This window comes from Phodopus roborovskii, unplaced genomic scaffold (genome assembly GCF_943737965.1).
Source record: "Phodopus roborovskii unplaced genomic scaffold, PHOROB, whole genome shotgun sequence".
NCBI lineage: Eukaryota > Metazoa > Chordata > Mammalia > Rodentia > Cricetidae > Phodopus > Phodopus roborovskii.
The window spans coordinates 750306-767536 of NW_026125911.1; the positions used below are offsets into that span (position 1 = coordinate 750306).

The 17231-nt window shown below is 48.9% G+C and overlaps 1 protein-coding gene across 1 annotated transcript in view; it reads left to right on the forward strand.

Moving 5' to 3' along the window:
- The first annotated feature begins 3408 nt into the window (after positions 1-3408).
- Positions 3409-17231, forward strand: part of Elf4 (E74 like ETS transcription factor 4) — a 43108-nt gene continuing 29285 nt past the window's right edge. Inside the window, exon 1 of the mRNA XM_051178976.1 lies at positions 3409-3724. The gene's annotated coding sequence lies outside the window, so the exon portion shown is untranslated. The remainder of the gene's footprint in view (positions 3725-17231) is intronic.

Below are 17231 nucleotides of genomic sequence, written 5' to 3' on the forward strand. Positions count from 1 at the left end.
GTTTTGAGGCCTGAAAGCCAGTCAGGGAACAGGGAGGAAAGAGAGACTGACAGGGTGCTGCTAGATGGCTCTTCCTGGACATCTACAGGCAATACGAGAAGGGGAATTCCTGCCAAGTCAGGGAATGAGCCATTGCCAGAGACGGTGGCTGTCCCCTTGGAGCCTGGTGAAATCAGTGTGACTGGCCCCACTTGGTGGGGGCTCACCCAATGGGTACGTGGAACATGGGGAGGTGCGAGGGTTAGGGCTGGTGGGCTGACAAGCGACAGGGTTAGAGGGACAGGCAGCCACAAATGGCATTCAGGTGGCTTCCCAAGGTGAGATCAGCCTAAGATTTTCATCAAATTGGGGGTGGGGTGGGGGTTGCTTGGACTTCAGCTAGAAGGGTGTGGAGCTGTGGTTAGTTCTGAGTGGCTGGGTAAGGTGGTAACTTACGGGATTCCCACAAGCTGTGGTCTGCGGGTCACCAGCAGGCAAGACAGCCAGATACTTTGAGTGGTCCACAGTGTTGACTTCTTTCCTTGCCCTTTCTAAGAGGACGAGCTTGCAGCATGCTCTGCCTTGAGACTCCATCCTTGGTTGAAACTACATATATTTTCAGGAGAATCTGCTGCAAGTGCTCAGCAGCTTCTGTCTTGGTCCCTGCTACATTTTCTTTCAAGAACTGGTTTGAGAAAGCAAACGGAGGTTGCAGATAGCTAACATTTCTGGAGGGCTTACTAGGAATCAGGAACTGCCATAGACTGCCTTCTCACTCAGTCGTCACCATAGCTTTGTTGGGGTGGTTCTTATCATTCTCCATTCTGTTTTTAGAGATTTGTTTTATGTTTATGTGTTGAATATTTTGCCTTGGTGTATTCTGTGTATCACCTGGGTGACTGGTACTTTCAGAGGTCAAAAGAAGGCATAAGATCCTTTGGAACTGGAGTTACAGATGATTTTGAGCCACCAAGGGTGTCAGGAATTGAACCCACATACTCTGGAAGAGCAACAAGTGCTCTTAACCTCCAGCAATCTCTCTAGTCCTGCTCCCCTTAAAGGCAGGGTCTCACTGTAGTTCTGGTTTGCCTGGACCTTGCTGTATAGATCAGGCTGTCCTTGAACTCAGGTATCCTTCTGTTTCTGCCTCCCAACTGTTAGAACTGAAGGCCTGCACCACACCCAATTCATGCTCATTTCTTTACTTTCATTATTTATGTATTGGAGTGTTTTGTCTGCATGTACATCTGTGTACCAAATGTGAGTCTGTTGCCCTCAGAGGTCATAAGAGAATCAGATCCACTGGGACTCTTGCAAGCCACCATTGTGGTGGAACCAAACCTGGGAAGTAGTAAGTGCTTTTTCTCCCCCCACTTGGTTTTTCAAGACAGGGTTTCTCTGTAGCTTTGGAGCCAGTCCTGGAACTCACTCTGTAGACTAGGCTGGCCTTGAACTCACAGAGATCCTCCTGCCTCAGCCTTCCGAGTGCTGGGATTAAAGGTGTGTGCCAGCTTATTTTATAAAATTTATTGTATGTGTGTTGGTGTGGAGGTGTCATCTGCTGGAACTAGAGTTACAGATAGTTGTGAGTTGCCATGTAAGTGTTGGGAATTGAACCCTGGTCCTCTGGAAGAGCAGCCAGTGCTCTTAACTGCCAGCCATACTCTAGCCCCCAGCCCCTGGCAAGTGCTCCTAACAAAGGAGCCATCTATCCAGCCGGTTTGGTTTGTGGTTTGGTTTTGTTTTTGAGACAGAGTCTCACTGTGTAGACCTGGCTGGCCTGGAATTTATACTATGTAAACCAGGCAGGTCTTACAGATACTCACCTGCCTCTGCATCCCCAGTTCTGGGATTAAAGGCCTGCAGCATTTCGAGGAGCTTACTGTTTTAAATTTTTGTACCCATTTAGGCCTTCGTGCATTTTGAAGCTATCCAGGACTTACCCCAAACTAGAAAAGAGAGCCTCACCGGCAAGAGTCCAGCAGAAAGAAAGCTGTGTTTTTCCAGGATCTAGAATCCCCTAAAGACAATGTGTTCATTTGTAAAGGAAAAAGAAGTGAAAATTTGCTCTTGGTCCTTGTTCTGAGGATTTGGTCTGTCTATGGGTAACCAGGAGGTTTCAGGAGCTAGAACCTCCGTGCAGCCACTAGATTATTATCGTTATTATTATTATTATTATTATTATTATTATTATTATTATTATTATTATTTTTACTGTTAGCCTGTGATCCACAACCATCTTTGATGATGTCACCCGCCACCACTCCTGTTCTCTAGTCCTACAGATCATCTTTCCCAAAGCTGATGAAACAGGCTTTGGGAGGCGGGTGAGTAGGTCCTGAACTGAAGACCCTTTGGCCACCTCTCAGAGGGCCCTCCTCCCTTGGAGCGCCTTCAACAGCTTTTCTGCCAAGGTCAAGTCTTGCCGCCCCCTCACCATATCCCCCCTCTCAGCACGCGCCCGCGCCTGCGCCCGCGCCAGCGGCTCTCCCTCACCTCACCCTTGCTTCATTCAGTCTGCAGAGAGCTTTGAGAAGTGACAATTTCTACTAGACACCTTCCCAGGTTGTAGTACCAGATGGGGACTGAGGTGGATACAGTGGCAGAAAAGGGGCCAAGGGGGAACAAAACAGAAAACGGGTCGAAGTACAGTTATTACTTGGCTTTATATTGAAGACTTATGAGGCGTGGGCTCTCAACCCGAACCCCAATTCTGCCTGTCAGTACACCTGCTGTGTCGGACCCCCAAGTGCCCAAGATTGGACTTGCCTAGAAGTCCCTGCAACTCTCCAGTCACACCACTCCAAGAAATGTCTGGCCTGAGCTCCACGGGGTGGGGGTGGGAGTTGACATTGTTTGCAAAATGTACCCTCTGCCCACTTCTGGGTAGCACCCACTGCTAGGCCGGCTGATTGGCACACAGCAGATGCTTGATAAGGTGGAGGGTTGGGGCGGGGGCGGGGGGCAGCGGAGCTATCAAGTGATTGGAGTGCACAGGCCAAGTGGCTGGATGCCGCCTTCCAGAATCCCCAGGATATCTCCACGGGATATTGTGTGGGACTTCCCGCCGAGAAGCGCCCAGTCAGAGCTGAGGGCCCCGGGGCCCGCCAATTATGAGCAGAGTGGGGGGGGGTGCTGGCTGGAGAAAGCGCTCGTGCGACGTGAGCTCGGGAGGGGCTGTGTCTTGTCTGCGGTAGGGTGGGCAGCGAGCCTCTCGGGGAAGGAGAGCCCGTGCGGGCCCCTGGCAGTGCTTCCCCTGCCGTGCTGGCGACCGTGGCGGGGTTAGGGTGGAGGGGCGCTGTTTCCACCGCCGTGCCTAGTCCCTCCCAACCCCCCTGCTCCACCCCGCCCGCTCGCCCGTGGTCCCTCCCGTCGGTCCCTCCCTCTGGCTCTTCAGTCCCTCCTCGCCCTGCCTCCTTCGCGCCCGGCCCAGCCTCCGCCCGCGGGGACGTGTGTCTCCAGTGCGATTTCCCCTTTCTCTCGCTCGCCTCGGCGCAGGTCTCCACTGACTCGCGGCCCCTCCGCGGGCGCCCCCCGCTGCCGCTCCCTTGGCGCGGCCCGGCCTCCCCGTCGTCCCCGGACTCCCATCGCACAGCTGGCACCCCGTCTGCGTTCTAGCCCGGGCGCCGCCGTCTCACCTGGTGTTTGCATCTCGCCCTCCAACTTTGCCATTGGCGGCGGCGCGACGTGTGGGAGAGCCCTGCGCCTCGCCCGCCCGCCCGGACCAGCCTGCCCCGGCGCCGAGGTGAGTCACGGGCGCGGGCCGGTGGGGGCAGGCGGGCCCCGGGGAGAGAAGGAGGGAGGGAAGGAGGGCGGGCGACGGCAGCCCCCGGCGGCCGCGAGGACGGACCGGGCTCCGCGCTCAACTTCCACTTCTCCTTTCCGCGGCGCCGAGCTCCGGGCACCACTTGCCCGAGCCCCGCTTTCGGGGCGGGGGTGGGGGGGGGAGAGAAGGCGGCTCGGCGCGGGTGGGAACTTGTGTCTCAACCCTGGGAACGGGGAGGGGACCACTGGCGATCGATCGCTCCGAGGAGCCCTGTGACCGAAGGCGACTGGCAAACCACAGGACCTCAGGTACGTCGATGGCGCCGCTTCTCGAAACGCCCGGGGAGACCTCGAAAAGTTTGCCCGAGTGGGGAATTAAGGGCGGCGAGGCCGGGGAGTCGGATTGGGGGTGGGGGGGCGGACCGAGAAGGGTGCGTCAGCCTCAGCTCCTGGAGTGTTGCCTTCCTCTGGCTCGGCCCGGTGTGGACCCTGAGCAGCCCGGGCTCCTGATGCCACTAGAAGGAGAAGTGATTGGCAGAAGCCGGGCGGGAAGGCACTTCTCTTCGGCCCGGGCCAGCTTAGACTCCACGGAAGGGCCGATGTGGACTGCCCCCCCACCCCCATCCCAGTGCCCCAGGGCAGCAGAGCAGGAGGCTGAGCACACTCGATCGACTCAGGCTGGGCTGAACCGGTGGCCCCTAGGGCTTACACAGCCAGTCACTTTAGACACGCACGCACACACACTCACACAAGCACACACACGCACACACTCACACACGCGCGCGCGCACACACACACAGGCACACACATAGAGTCACACTCGCGCGCGCGCGCGGACGCACACGCGCACACACGCTCGCACGTAAACCTATGACTTGGAGACCTGAATTGCCAAAATAGAGACCTCTTGGCAGGGGCTGGAGTTTCCGTGTAAGTCAGCCGCCAGGCTTCCCGCTCCCGCGTTCCCGCTTTCCAAGGTTCTCCCGCCTCTTGGCTTCCTCCCCTGATATTCTGAGGGACTCAGCAACCGCACAACGCAAAGGGCCCCCAATGCCAGAGTCTGGCTTTGGCGGCTCAGAGACTGCTGAGCTGGCAACCACTTTGTGAATTCCTGTTCCTCCCCCACCCCCCGCGGTACCCCTAAACTTTGCTGCCCTTGAGTCCAGATTGGGTCTGGCATTTAGACATCAGGATGAGTTACCTCCTGACCCCTTGGCACCTCGGCCTAGCGGGGTTCTCTTGGGTACCCCCAACCACCACCACACCCCAGCCGAGTAGCACAGGGATTTGATGGCCCTTTGATTCCTTCCCCTCATCCCTCTGCCTGAGATAGAGGCCTGTCTGGTCCTGCAGCTTCTTCTAGTTAATGTTTGACAGTTCATTGTAGCTAATCATTTTAATTAGCTCTTAAAGTGGGGAGTAACAGTTAACCTTGGACTTCTCGATTTTGGCCTGGTGGGGCCTCAAATGGGAGGAGTTCTGAGGAGGTAAGAGCGGAAGTGAGGTCACCACCCCTGGCCTGAGCCACCACAGCTGGCTTCAACAGCTGGTGGGCACACCCATTAGGGATTCAGCTCCTGAGATCTGACCCTTGCTTGGCCTGAATGCCAGGATGGAGGGAACCCATCTCTCACTCTCGCCTTTGGGGAGACAGGGTGCTTTGACATCGAAAATACCCAGGAAACCTGTAGGCCAAGTAAGACTGTCAATCAGTTCCAGGATTTCCCTAGAGAAAAGCTAGGCTCACGGAGCTGTTTCTAGGTGTGCTAAGATTATCAGTAATAACTAATAACATGGAGCTAGCTGCCATAAGAGGCTACCTTGCATATGGGTGTCTCTGGTGTTGGGTTCAAAATCCATAATCCCTTGAGAGGTGTGTGTGTGTGTGTGTGTGTGTGTGTGTGTGTGTGTGTGTGTGTGAATGTGCACACATGAAATAGTGAAAGAAAGAGAGAAAAATAGAGGAAGCGGGTTCCACCATTGCCATCCTCAGCCAGCCTCTCTCTGTGAACCGAAGGAGTGGCTTGTTTGCAACTATGCCTGGCATTCCTCCCTCCTCTGGACTGTTTTGCTGGCTCCTCAGGAACTAGTGCCCACCCCTGGCCAATCTGGGGGCTCCAAATCCAGCCTTCTTCACATAGTGCTAAGTGACTGCACAATAGCTTCAGCCTCCTCTGCTATATATTGCGACCTTAAAATGAGGGCCCTGTAACCTGTCCTGGGCTTGCTTGCTAACATATTCAACATGCCTCCAGTGCTGCAAAAATTTAGGGCTTTGGACCCAGAAAGGCCCTGTCAAACACTCGCTGAGAGTATGGTTTTCCCCGGGAACCCTTTACTCCTGGGCTTCCCCAACTTTCTCGTTCTGCCCCCAGTCACAAGTGCGAGCCATTTACTGGTTATGTGCCCCCAGTCAGTTGTATGCCTTAATTTCCTTATGTGGCAAGAGAAATGTATAATGTTGGAAGGGAATAGATACATTCATACACATAGGCTGCTTATTAGAACACTGTGCGGGGTTCCACAGCACACGGACACAGGCATTATAATATTGGCTAATACAGTGCCTAAGATTCAACTCAGCAAACATTTGCTGGGAGCTACTCCTAGTACTGAGCCAGCTCCAGTGAAGTGTCGGGGGAGAAAAAATGGCTATGAAGAAACCACTTGCCTTCCAGGGTAGTGTGTAGGCTGAAATGGTGGTAGCATGTAGGAGCGGTCCAGAGAGATTGGATAAGTTGTCTGTATAAACAATGTAGTTTAAAGCCAAAGTCAAGCAGCTGGAGAGATGGCTCAACAGTTAAGAACACTGACTGTTTTTGCAGTAGACCCGGGTTTGATTTCCTCACCCACATGGTGGATCACGATCATCTGTAACGCCAGTCCTGGGGACTCTGACATCTGACCTCCTTGAGGCCCAGGTATACATGTGATGCACGGAGATACAGCAGTCAAAACACCCATATACCAAATCAATTTACAAAATTAAAGTAAAGCCAAACTCAAATTCCCGGGCCAGGATGAGAAGCCAGGCACTCCATGCTCAGGCACTCCATGCTAAAGGCTTCTCCTTTCTTAGAGACCATGGTTCTGGCCTGGATGCTATCTGTCCCTCAAGCCTGCCCTAAGCTTTTGGTGAAGGAGAAGGGAGGGAAAATGGGCTCATGCACAGGCTGTAAGAGGCAGGCATTTGGACTGTGGCTTGCTGGGTGTCAGGACAGAATGGCATTACTTACCCCCACACACCCAAACACCCCTAAAGCCCTCTGGAATGGAAGGGCTCACACCTGCCATGACTCCTTCACATCCCAGGGTCCCCTGCTGAATTAGGAAGAACCTTGGGCAATCCTCCCTCCTCTGTTCTGGGCCTGACCCCAACCTAGCCTTGGTTATCACTCCTGGTTCTCTAAGCTGCAAAAAGGTTTCTGGCTTCACTGCCAATTTATTCCCTCTGTGGTTCTCAGACTGAAAACTAGTTCTGCAGGGGAGAAAAGAAACTCATGAAAGGTACCCAGAATCCCACGGGCGCTTTCCTAGGGGTCAGGGGCTTTTCTCATCAACACCAACCTGCCTGCAAATCTCTGGCTGCTGAGCCTCGTGTGTCCTGTAATAGCGGCTGTGCAGCTAATGCCCTGTAGCTCGGGCCCCAGCGCTGGTTGCCAAGAAACTGCTGGTCGGGGTGCTTATGAGGGTTCTGACCTCATAGGGGCTGCGGAGTTTCAATTCAGCAGACATTTATTAACACCTACTGTGTGCCCAACCTGTGCTATGAGCTGTGGGGGAGCTGAGGGAAGGAGGTGGGGAGGCAGGGATGACTAAGACACTGAAACAATCAGAGGCGAGGACAAGCAGCCAGGCCAGGGGCTGGTCAGGTGCTAATTGTACTTCTTGGAGCAGAGGCCAGCACGGCCAGGACTCTGAGGTCAGCAACAGCTCGAGGAGGGAGGAACGGCTTTGTGAGGGATTCGGGTGAGAGCTAGACCTTGAAAGGGGGCGGGGGCAGCAAGGGGGAGATGTGGCTCGGGTAGAAAAGGGAGAAAAGACGCCTTTCTCTCTATTCCCCAGCCACGGACTGACCTTCGAAGCCTGGATGATTGTTTGGTAAATGCATGTCACATAAAAGAGCAGGTCAGTGAGTGTGGGTGGCTTCATGCAGACCTCGATCTCCACTTCAGGACATACAAAATGGTTGGCCTAGACAGTGAGCCAGCCTGCATTGATAATACACAAAGGGTGGTCAGGCTTTCCCCGCCACCCAAGCTGAGAGGGTCTCATTATGAACTGCACCCTCCAACACAGGCAGTCAATGAAAGAGGGGAGGGAGGGAGGGAAGTAGGGGAAGCGAGAGGTAGACGACATCAAAGCAGCTGACGCTGGGCCACAATTGTTCACAGGAGAAATGGGCTGCTTCGGTCCCACCTTTCCCCAGGTTTTGAGAATTCTCTGGAACCCTGGAGGTAGAAAGCAGAGATTTTCATCACCGAGCCCCACCCAACCATATGGGAATTGATCTAGAGAGTCCCACATTTGTGCTTGGCCACCAAAGATTCACCACGTGTTTGTTTTACTTGTGAGTCTTCCGTGGCTGGGAAGGAAGAAGGCTTTGGCTCTCGTTAGGGTTAACTGCATAAAAGCACGTTGACTGCCTCCACTCCAGATTGGATTGTTCTCTTCTTGACCCTTTCTGGCCTTCTCAGTGCATTTAAACACCTAAAGGGACCTGCTACAATATCCTGATTTGGACTGGGAAACTGTGTCATATGGTGAATTTCTTGACAAAAAGACACAACCTGTTTAAGAGGAAGGGGTAGGCTCAGGCAGCAGAGGAGGGTGTTTCAAACAGAAGGGTCTTCAGGGAAAGTTCTAGAACATTTCTCAAAGAGGCTAATGAAAAACAAGAGTGTGGTGGCGCACACTTTTAATGTCAGCACTTGAGAGGTAGAGGCAGATGGACTTCTGTGAGTTTAAGGCCAGCCTGGTCTCCAGAGAGAGTTCCAGGACAGCCAAGGCTACATAGTATATAGACTCTGCTGCAACAAAACAAAACAAGAAGTTAGAGGTTAATTAGTTGATCCAAGTTGAACAAGCTTTGCCTTCAATTCCTACCTCTGGGTAGACCATTTCTTGTCCAGTGCAGATACTTCCTGCCTTAGTCTACCTGCTCTTAGACTGAGAAGCATTTCTGTCTTGAGGAGGGAGCATGGTCTGTATGCATTCATATTCCAGATCTTCCAGGTTCTGGCTGCGTGACAATGGACTCACTCATTGACTTAACCTCTCTGGATATCACTGTCCATGTCACAGGAAGGATTGATAAATGAGATAATGTATATAAAATACTGAACATACTGCCTTGCACATTGTACCCACCCAGTAAGTATTCCCTGGTATTATGAGTTTATCAGGCCGGGGCTGAGATTGTTGTTGCCAGGCATACAATCTTTTCCCCATTCACCTCAGACTAACCACTTTGCCAGAAGTGCTGACAGGGTATTCCCTCCCATTTCTGAAAACACCAGGCTGATTTTACAGATTTTTCTGCTAACCCTTTTTGTTAACTCTGCCATCATGAAGGGTAAAGGGGGACTATGGACAAAGCTGCATGTTCGGACTTGTGTGTGTGTGTGTGCGCGCATGCTTGTGTGTGTGTTATCTACAAAGCCATTCTGAGTGGTAGCCAGTCCTCTAGTTAATAGTGGAGCTTGAGGGCTAGAGAGATGGCTCCATGGATAAGAGCTTTGCCTGCTCTTTGAGGTGGCCAGAACCTCCAGTCCCCAGAACTCATATCAGGCAGCTTGCACCTGCCTGTAACTCCAGCTTGAGGGGATCTGATGATTTCTTCTGGCTCTGGGCTCTGGCTCTGCAGGCACCCCCTCCCACTAAACACACACACACACACACACACACACACACACATGCATGCACACACGCGTTCACATGAGCACGCACACAGCTGGCATTAATGACTAATAAATCTTTTTTAAAGAGTCGAGCTTGAACCATCAAGATGGCTCAGTGGGTGAAGGTGCATGCTGCCAAGCCTGATAACCTAAGTTCAGTCCCTGGAACCCACATGGTGGAAGGAGAGAACCATCTCTGCAAGTTGCCCTCTGACCTACACATATGAGCCGTTGCACCCTCACCCACACATGTGTGAGCACATCCATGCATGTGCACACACATACAGACACACACACACACACACACAAATGTAACAACATTTTAAAGAGTGGAGCTTAAGGTTTTAATATTGTACTAATATTGCCATTTTTTCCCATATCTTCATTATTTTTATCTTGAATATCCACTGAAGAAATCAGAAGTAGGTTGGGTGTGATGGTGTACAGCTGTCGTCTCAGCACTTTGGGGGCTGAGGCTGGAAGATGGAAAGTTCAAGGCTTGCCTGGCCTACGTAGCAAGTTCCAGGCCAGCCTCAGCTATGAAGTGAAACCTTGTCTTAAAAAAAAAGAAGAAGAAATCAGAGGAAGTTTGTTCCTTAGAGAGAAGGCATAACATTCTACCTCTGGGAACTATTTAGCAATCATCAGTTTGTTGTTTGCCTCCTGAGGGTAGAACTCTGGAAGCCAGTTGGCCAACTCTGTGCTTACCACAGCTTGAATTGGTTTTCCCTCCTTTCAATTCACAGAGATGTTGGGTGCCTGCTGGGCAAATGCCCAAAGACCATTGAGGCCGGGACGGTGCCTTTGGCCAGGAGATCTCAGAGGCTGGGAACCTTTACTAAAGGCTCCTCAGAGATTACTTTGGAGGTCCCATCTACTGTAGCTGGACTTCTGTTTACTTGAGCCCAGGATATAGGGGACTAGCCTTGACTCACTCCCCCACCCCTGACTGGAGTGTGCTACTGGAACCATTGGTCCCCACCCATCAAATTAAGAAACCTAGGCCTTGGGCAATGGGAGAGTGGACAATTAGCCTTAATCTCCCTAACTACCTGATAACCTGATAACAGAGGTACTCAGGTGTAGACTGAGGTGGTAATCTGTGTTTTCCCAGTGTTTTCTGTGCTAATAGTGGTTAGTTTAACTCTTGTGAATCTGTGACAATCCCTGTGCAGAAAACAGATGCCTTTACAAGCTCACATGGTGACCAGGTTGTTAACACCACAGTGATCTAAAACAAGAAAAAAGAAGGGAGAAAAGACCCCGATCCCTTCTTAGGGACTCCAAACCCCATTCGAGAGTGCCAGGGACATGTGTGTGTGTGCTAATGGCAGGTGGGGACATTTCATATTTGTAAATTGTATGATGTGGGCCTAGAGCAAGATCATTTTTCTTCCTTAGTTTCATTGGGGAAGGCTTCTGGGACGTGAGAGGACAGATAGTAGTAGCCTTTCAAAAAAGGAAAGCTAGATCATTGGCTATGTTCTAGGCGCATTCCAGGCTGGGTAGTAAAGTAACATTGAGAAAATCAGAGGTACAACACCATAAGCCCACCACAAACAGCATATGTGATAAATTCCAGGTTCAGAATCTGACTCCACTGGTAGCAACAAAGAATGTGTATCCTAGGGAAGCATGAGATTATTGCCCTTTTTTTGGTCTTCATTACTACCAAAAAGCAATATGACACAGTAAAGTCACATAGAAATGTCGATTAATGACAAAACCATAGTCAATGTTTGCCTTTACACTTCCTTCTATTTTGTTTTTCCAGACAGGGTTTCTCAAACTCAGAGGTTCGCCTGCCTCTGCATCTTGAGTGCTGGGATTAAAAGTGTGTGTCACTACTGGCCATCGGGGTTACTTCTATAGCTTTCTTGGTGGTTATTATTTTGTAGAACCCAGGGTGCCTTTTCTTTCATTTTTACTTAACAGCTTTACTGAAGTCCTATCAATGTACAATAAATGGCAGATATTTTCAAGTGTACAATTTGATACTATTTGACATATTGTATAGATCCGTGAAACCATCACCGAATTAAAGAGAGCCAGCATATGCGGAGCTCCCGGGAAGTTTCCTTGTGCCCTTTGGCAATTCCACCTCCCCATCCTAAGGCAACTACTGCTCTGGTTTCTGTCACTATAGATTAGTTTGCATTTTCTAAAGTTTCATATAATTGGAATCGTTTCTGGTCTGGCTTCTCTCTGCATATTTATATTAAAAACTCTTCCTTGTTTTGTATATATCAGTGCTTTTTCTCCCTTACTTTCTCTCCCGGTCTTCCTCTCTTCCTCTTTTGAGACAGGGTCTCACTTTGTAGCCCTAGTTGGCCCTGGTCTACTGTGTAGACCAGATGGCTCTCACTCACTGAGATCTGCCTACCTCTGCCTCCAGAATTCTGAGATTAAAGGCTTGCGCCATCATGCCTGGCGGATGTTTCATTCTTTTTTATTGCAAAGTAGCATTCCTTTGTATGGATAAAACACACACTGTTTATCTGTTCATCAGCCTGTGGACATTTGATGCTTTTCCCCCCAGTTTTTAAAACGATTACAAACAAGGCTGCTATGAACATCTGCTAATCTTTTTTTATGGCTATATGTTTCCTTTACTTTTGGGTAAATACCTAGAAGAGAAGTAACTGGATAGTAACAGTAGCGAAGATTCTTTTAAAGAAACTATTAGCACACTGTTTTCAAAATGGCTTTACCATTTTACATCCCCTCCCCCAAAGGATGAGAAGCCCAGGTTGTTCATCTTCACTAACACTGGTATGTAAGGGAGGGTGGCCTTTCTACCTTCAGCCATTTTCATAAATTTTGTTACATTGTAATTCCAATTTACATTTCAGTCATTTTCTGTGTGCTTATTCATTATCTATCTATTTTCTTTGGTGAAGTGTCTGCCCAAGTCTATTGCCCAGAAAGTCCTTTATAGACTCTAGTTACAGGACCTCCATCAGATTCTTGCTTTACAAACATTGTCTTTTTTCTGATCCTTCTGCCTCCAACTCCCAAGTGCTGGGATTACAGGTGCATGCTATTGTCTAGTTCTAGAAGTCTTTAGTTTTGCACTCAATCTTAGTCAAAATGCAACTAATCACTATTTTTCTTTCCTTTGAGATGGGAATTGAGCCTCCAGTCTTTTTCATACTAGGCAAGTGCCTTGACATTGAACTATGTCCTAAGCCTTCATTTTTCCTTTTATAGAGCATGCTTTCAGGACTCTGCCCAGGCTTAAATCACAACTATTTCCTCATATGTTTTCTTTTATAATTTTAGGCTTTGAATTTTGGTTTGTGATACATTTTGAGTTAATTTTTTAGCATAGAAATTCAGAGATATTGTGTGGGCTAGACAAGAACTCTCCAAGCCTTGTTTTAATTATTTTTAAAGTCATTTAAAATTTTTAGTATGTGTAAGTATCTCTGTCTCTCTCTCTGTTGTGTGTGTGTGTGCACGCGCACACATGCGTGTCTGTGTGATACATATGTGAGTGTGGGCACACATTCAGAGGACAAGGATCTAGAAAATGGTCATCACCTGCTGTGCCCTACTGCTAGCCCAGGTTTTGGTTACTTTAAGTCCTTTGCAGTACCCAATGAAGTTTTAAAAATGTCTCTTGTTTTCATTTAATACTTGAATATACCATATTTGCAGTAATTATTAAAACAGTTACTCCTGGCTTGCTTTTGAATCTTGTAATCAATCAGGTATGTGCTTGATATTACTGTTGTTTAGATGATTCTTTTTACTGTTGATTTTTGGCTAAAGGGTACATTACTGTGCATTTGTAGAATAGGACTTTGGTTTTGCCTGTTTTTAGTGACTAAATCCAGGATTTCTTCCATACATTATTGTATACATGCTTAGCCTATCCTCTTTCAACCATGTCTGCCAAGATAGCAGATCTCCTTAATCAAAGTTTAGCCAGGCTTGGTGGCACATGCCTATAGCTCTAACTATTTGGATGCTGAGGCAGAAAATGATGAGTTTTCAATCCTCCCCCTCACAAAAACAATAAACTGGGCTATGACACTCACACCTTTAATCCCAGTGCTCGGGAGGCAGAGCCAGGCAGATAGATCTCTGTGTGTTCTAGGCCAGCCTGGTCTACAGATCTGGTTCCAGGTTAGCCAGGGCTGCACAGAGAACCCCTTCCTGAAAGCCAAAACCAAAAACAACAACAACAACAAATGTTTGATTTCATATAGTTTTTGTTTCTTTACTTTTTGGTTGTTCAAAACAGGGTTTGCTCTGGAACCTGTCCTGGAACTCACTTTGTAAACCAGGCTGGCCTCGAACTCAGAGATCCGCCTGCCTGCCTCTGCCTCCTCTGCACTAGGATTAAAGGCATGTGCCACCACCATCCGTTGGCATCATATAGTTTTTCTCATATACCATTCTCTCAAATCATTTTGGATCTTAGACCTGGTGCAGAATCATGACACCGTTCCCAAGGGTACAATGATGTGACTAGGACCCAGTATTTGCAGGGTGGGACTGTATTGTTTTCCTGAAAACAGGTAATGCTTTTGATGATAACTTGATTATCATCTGCCTCCTCAGTGGTGCTTGGGTAAATAACTCCATCTGGCATTTGTTCCTCTGAAAGGGGCTTACAGCAAGACAAGTAATATCCAAATTCCTGGAGCCCTTTGTCTCCCAACGGCAGGCCAACCATTCTTCTAGACTGTAATCCTCAAATCAGTCAGAACCTGTACAATTTACATGGGTTTAATTCATGGATGCTAGATGTAGGTTGGAAACAAAAGAAAATCAAGTACAGCTTGATTTCATGGATTTTACTGCCTGCTGGAGGAAGGAAATATACACATGAAATGATCAGCAATCCAAGACCACGTGGGCTAAAATAGATCTTGTGACAGAACTTAAAGGCTCTGGGGAGGTTAAAGTGGAGGGGTCTGTGGGTGTGGACTGTAATTACTAGAACATAAACAGCTCTACGAGGTTAGGGGACATGTTTGGGACCTTGCTGGATGGGTACTGTTTGATTAGACAAAAAGGATCACTAAGGGATGGCAAGCCTGAGAAATTCCATGAATGAGGCTGGAATGTTCCCTCAGGGGACCATGAGGAGACCACTGGGCTAGAAGCCCAGCTTGAGTTGGGAAATCATGGGAACCAGGCTGAGTAGGTAGGGTGGGGTCAGACTGCTAAGGACCTTTGGAAACTAAGTTAGATGAGTTTGGACTCTAGGGCTCTGCTGAGTCGGAGTCCAGCTAGTTGTGGCCATAGCCACAGATCTCCATGTGTGTCCTGAAGAAGTTGGCACCATCTCAGAGGCTGAGGGAGGAGTTAGATGGAGGCAGGACCAAGACTGGAACTTAATCTTTCTTATTCCCAGTAAAGAGGAGCACGGTTTGTTTTGTTTTGTTTTAGCTTTTTCTAGGCTTTCACACTCCCTCCCTTATAGCTTCATAACAGAGATCACTGGCAAGGGATGTAGATGATGGGACAAGAGACAGCACTAACAACAAGCACCTTCTAGCTCTCCTGCTGACTGACACACCGCTCTCCTTACTTACCCTGACACTTAGGTGAAAACCACATAGCTCTAGATGGTGTCTGAAAATGAGAATGCAAGCCAATGCACTGGGACATGCCTATATTTCCAGCAGTGTGGGAGGCTGAGAAGGGAGGATTGTTTGAGCCTCAGTACAGGAGGTTGAGGCCAACCTGGGCAACACAACTAGATGCTGCCTCAACATAGAAAGAACAAAGGAAGAAAACAACACAGAGAAAACCAAGTATGGCAGCACAGACCTGCAACCTCTTCCCCTGGGAAGCTGAGACAGGAAGACTGCAAGTTCAAAGACAGCCTGGGCTCAATAGTGAGACCTGGTGTCAAGAAAAAAGAAATGTGTTCAGGAGAGAAATGATCCATTTATTCAGTATCAGCTGCCAACATAGCAACACTAATTGGTTTATGAGTTTTCTCTGTTTTGAATTTTGTTTATTTATTTTTATTCTTCTCTTATATTACATATCCCTACCAAAGTTTCTCCTCCTTCCACTTCTAACCATAGGAAAGGCTGTTTCTGTACAGAGGGAAGAAATATAGGGCAGACAGACACTGAACCTGTAAGGAGCCCTGAGAGCCATAGAATGTGGTCATAGAGAATGGGAACCTGAGGTTTCAAGAGCCCTGTGACACTAATGGCAAAACTGTTTTAGCAGAGCTTTTCTGTCACCACCCAAGTATCTCACACTATTAAAGTACACATATATAAAGACAGGGTCTCACCATGTAATCCTATCTGATTTTGAACTCAATGGGGATCCACCTGCCTCTGCCTCCAAAACGATGCAACTAAAAAGTACCACAAGTGTGCCACATCAAAGGCTTAAATTGGATTCTTGTTTTGTTTTGTTTTGTTTTCTGAGACAGAGTTTCTCTCTGTAGCCCTGACTGTCCTGGAACTCGCTCTGTAGACCAGGCTGGCCTCAAACTCACAGACATCTACCTGCCTCTGCCTTCTGAGTGCTGGGATTAAAGGTGTTGCCAACACCCAGATTTTTGTTTTGTTTTGTTTGTGACAGGGTCTCATGTAGTCCAAATCGGTTTCAAATTCATTGTGTAACAGAGTGGGTTTAACTTTCCCATCCCTGTTTCTAACTCCTCAGTGCTGGGGTTATAGGTGTGCCCCACAATAGTTTATATCATGCTTGGAATGGAACTAAGGCTCCATGCATGCTAGGCAAGCATTCTACCAATTGAACAAAAACCCCAGCCCTGAAATACAACATTCACTCTTTTTGTAGCCTTGGTTGGTCAAGAACTCAAAAAGATCCCCCTGCCTCTTCCTCCCAGGTGCTACATTTGTCACCACACCTATCTGGTATTCACTTTGAAGTGTAACAGTTTCAATCTACTGACCCAAATATATTTTAATCATTTGTCAAAAAAAAAAAAAAAATCTAGAGAAGCATGTGGCAATGAGTGAGGTTTGAACCATAGCTTTGACTCCTAGGGGGAGACTTGCTCATATTTAGGGAAAGGCCCTATCTCTGTGGGCCCTGCCTTCAGGTAGGTCTGAGCCTAACTTTGAGAAAGGGGCTGGAAGGGAAATTCTATCACCTGCAGCATCTTAATTTGTCTGCCACCTCCATCTCTCTCCTCTGTTTAGAATACACTTGAGAACAAATTGCTAGACCCTTTGACTTACTCTGAGGTTAGCTCTGTCTCATCTTGGCATTTTGGGTAATGACCAGATAGATCTTGGAGTGATTTGGGACCTATGGAGCTCTGAAGCCTGAGTGTAGACTGTTCAAAAGGATTACCAAGCTTCACCCCTGCTCCCACGTGCAGCGGGTTACCGAGCTTCACCCCTGCTCCCACACTCGGCGGGTTACCGAGCTTCACCCCTGCTCCCACACGCAGCGGGTTACCGAGCTTCACCCCTGCTCCCACACTCGGCGGGTTACCGAGCTTCACCCCTGCTCCCACACGCAGCGGGTTACCGAGCTTCACCCCTGCTCCCACACGCAGCGGGTTACCGAGCTTCACCCCTGCTCCCACACACAGCGGGTTACCGAGCTTCACCCCTACTCCCACACACAGCG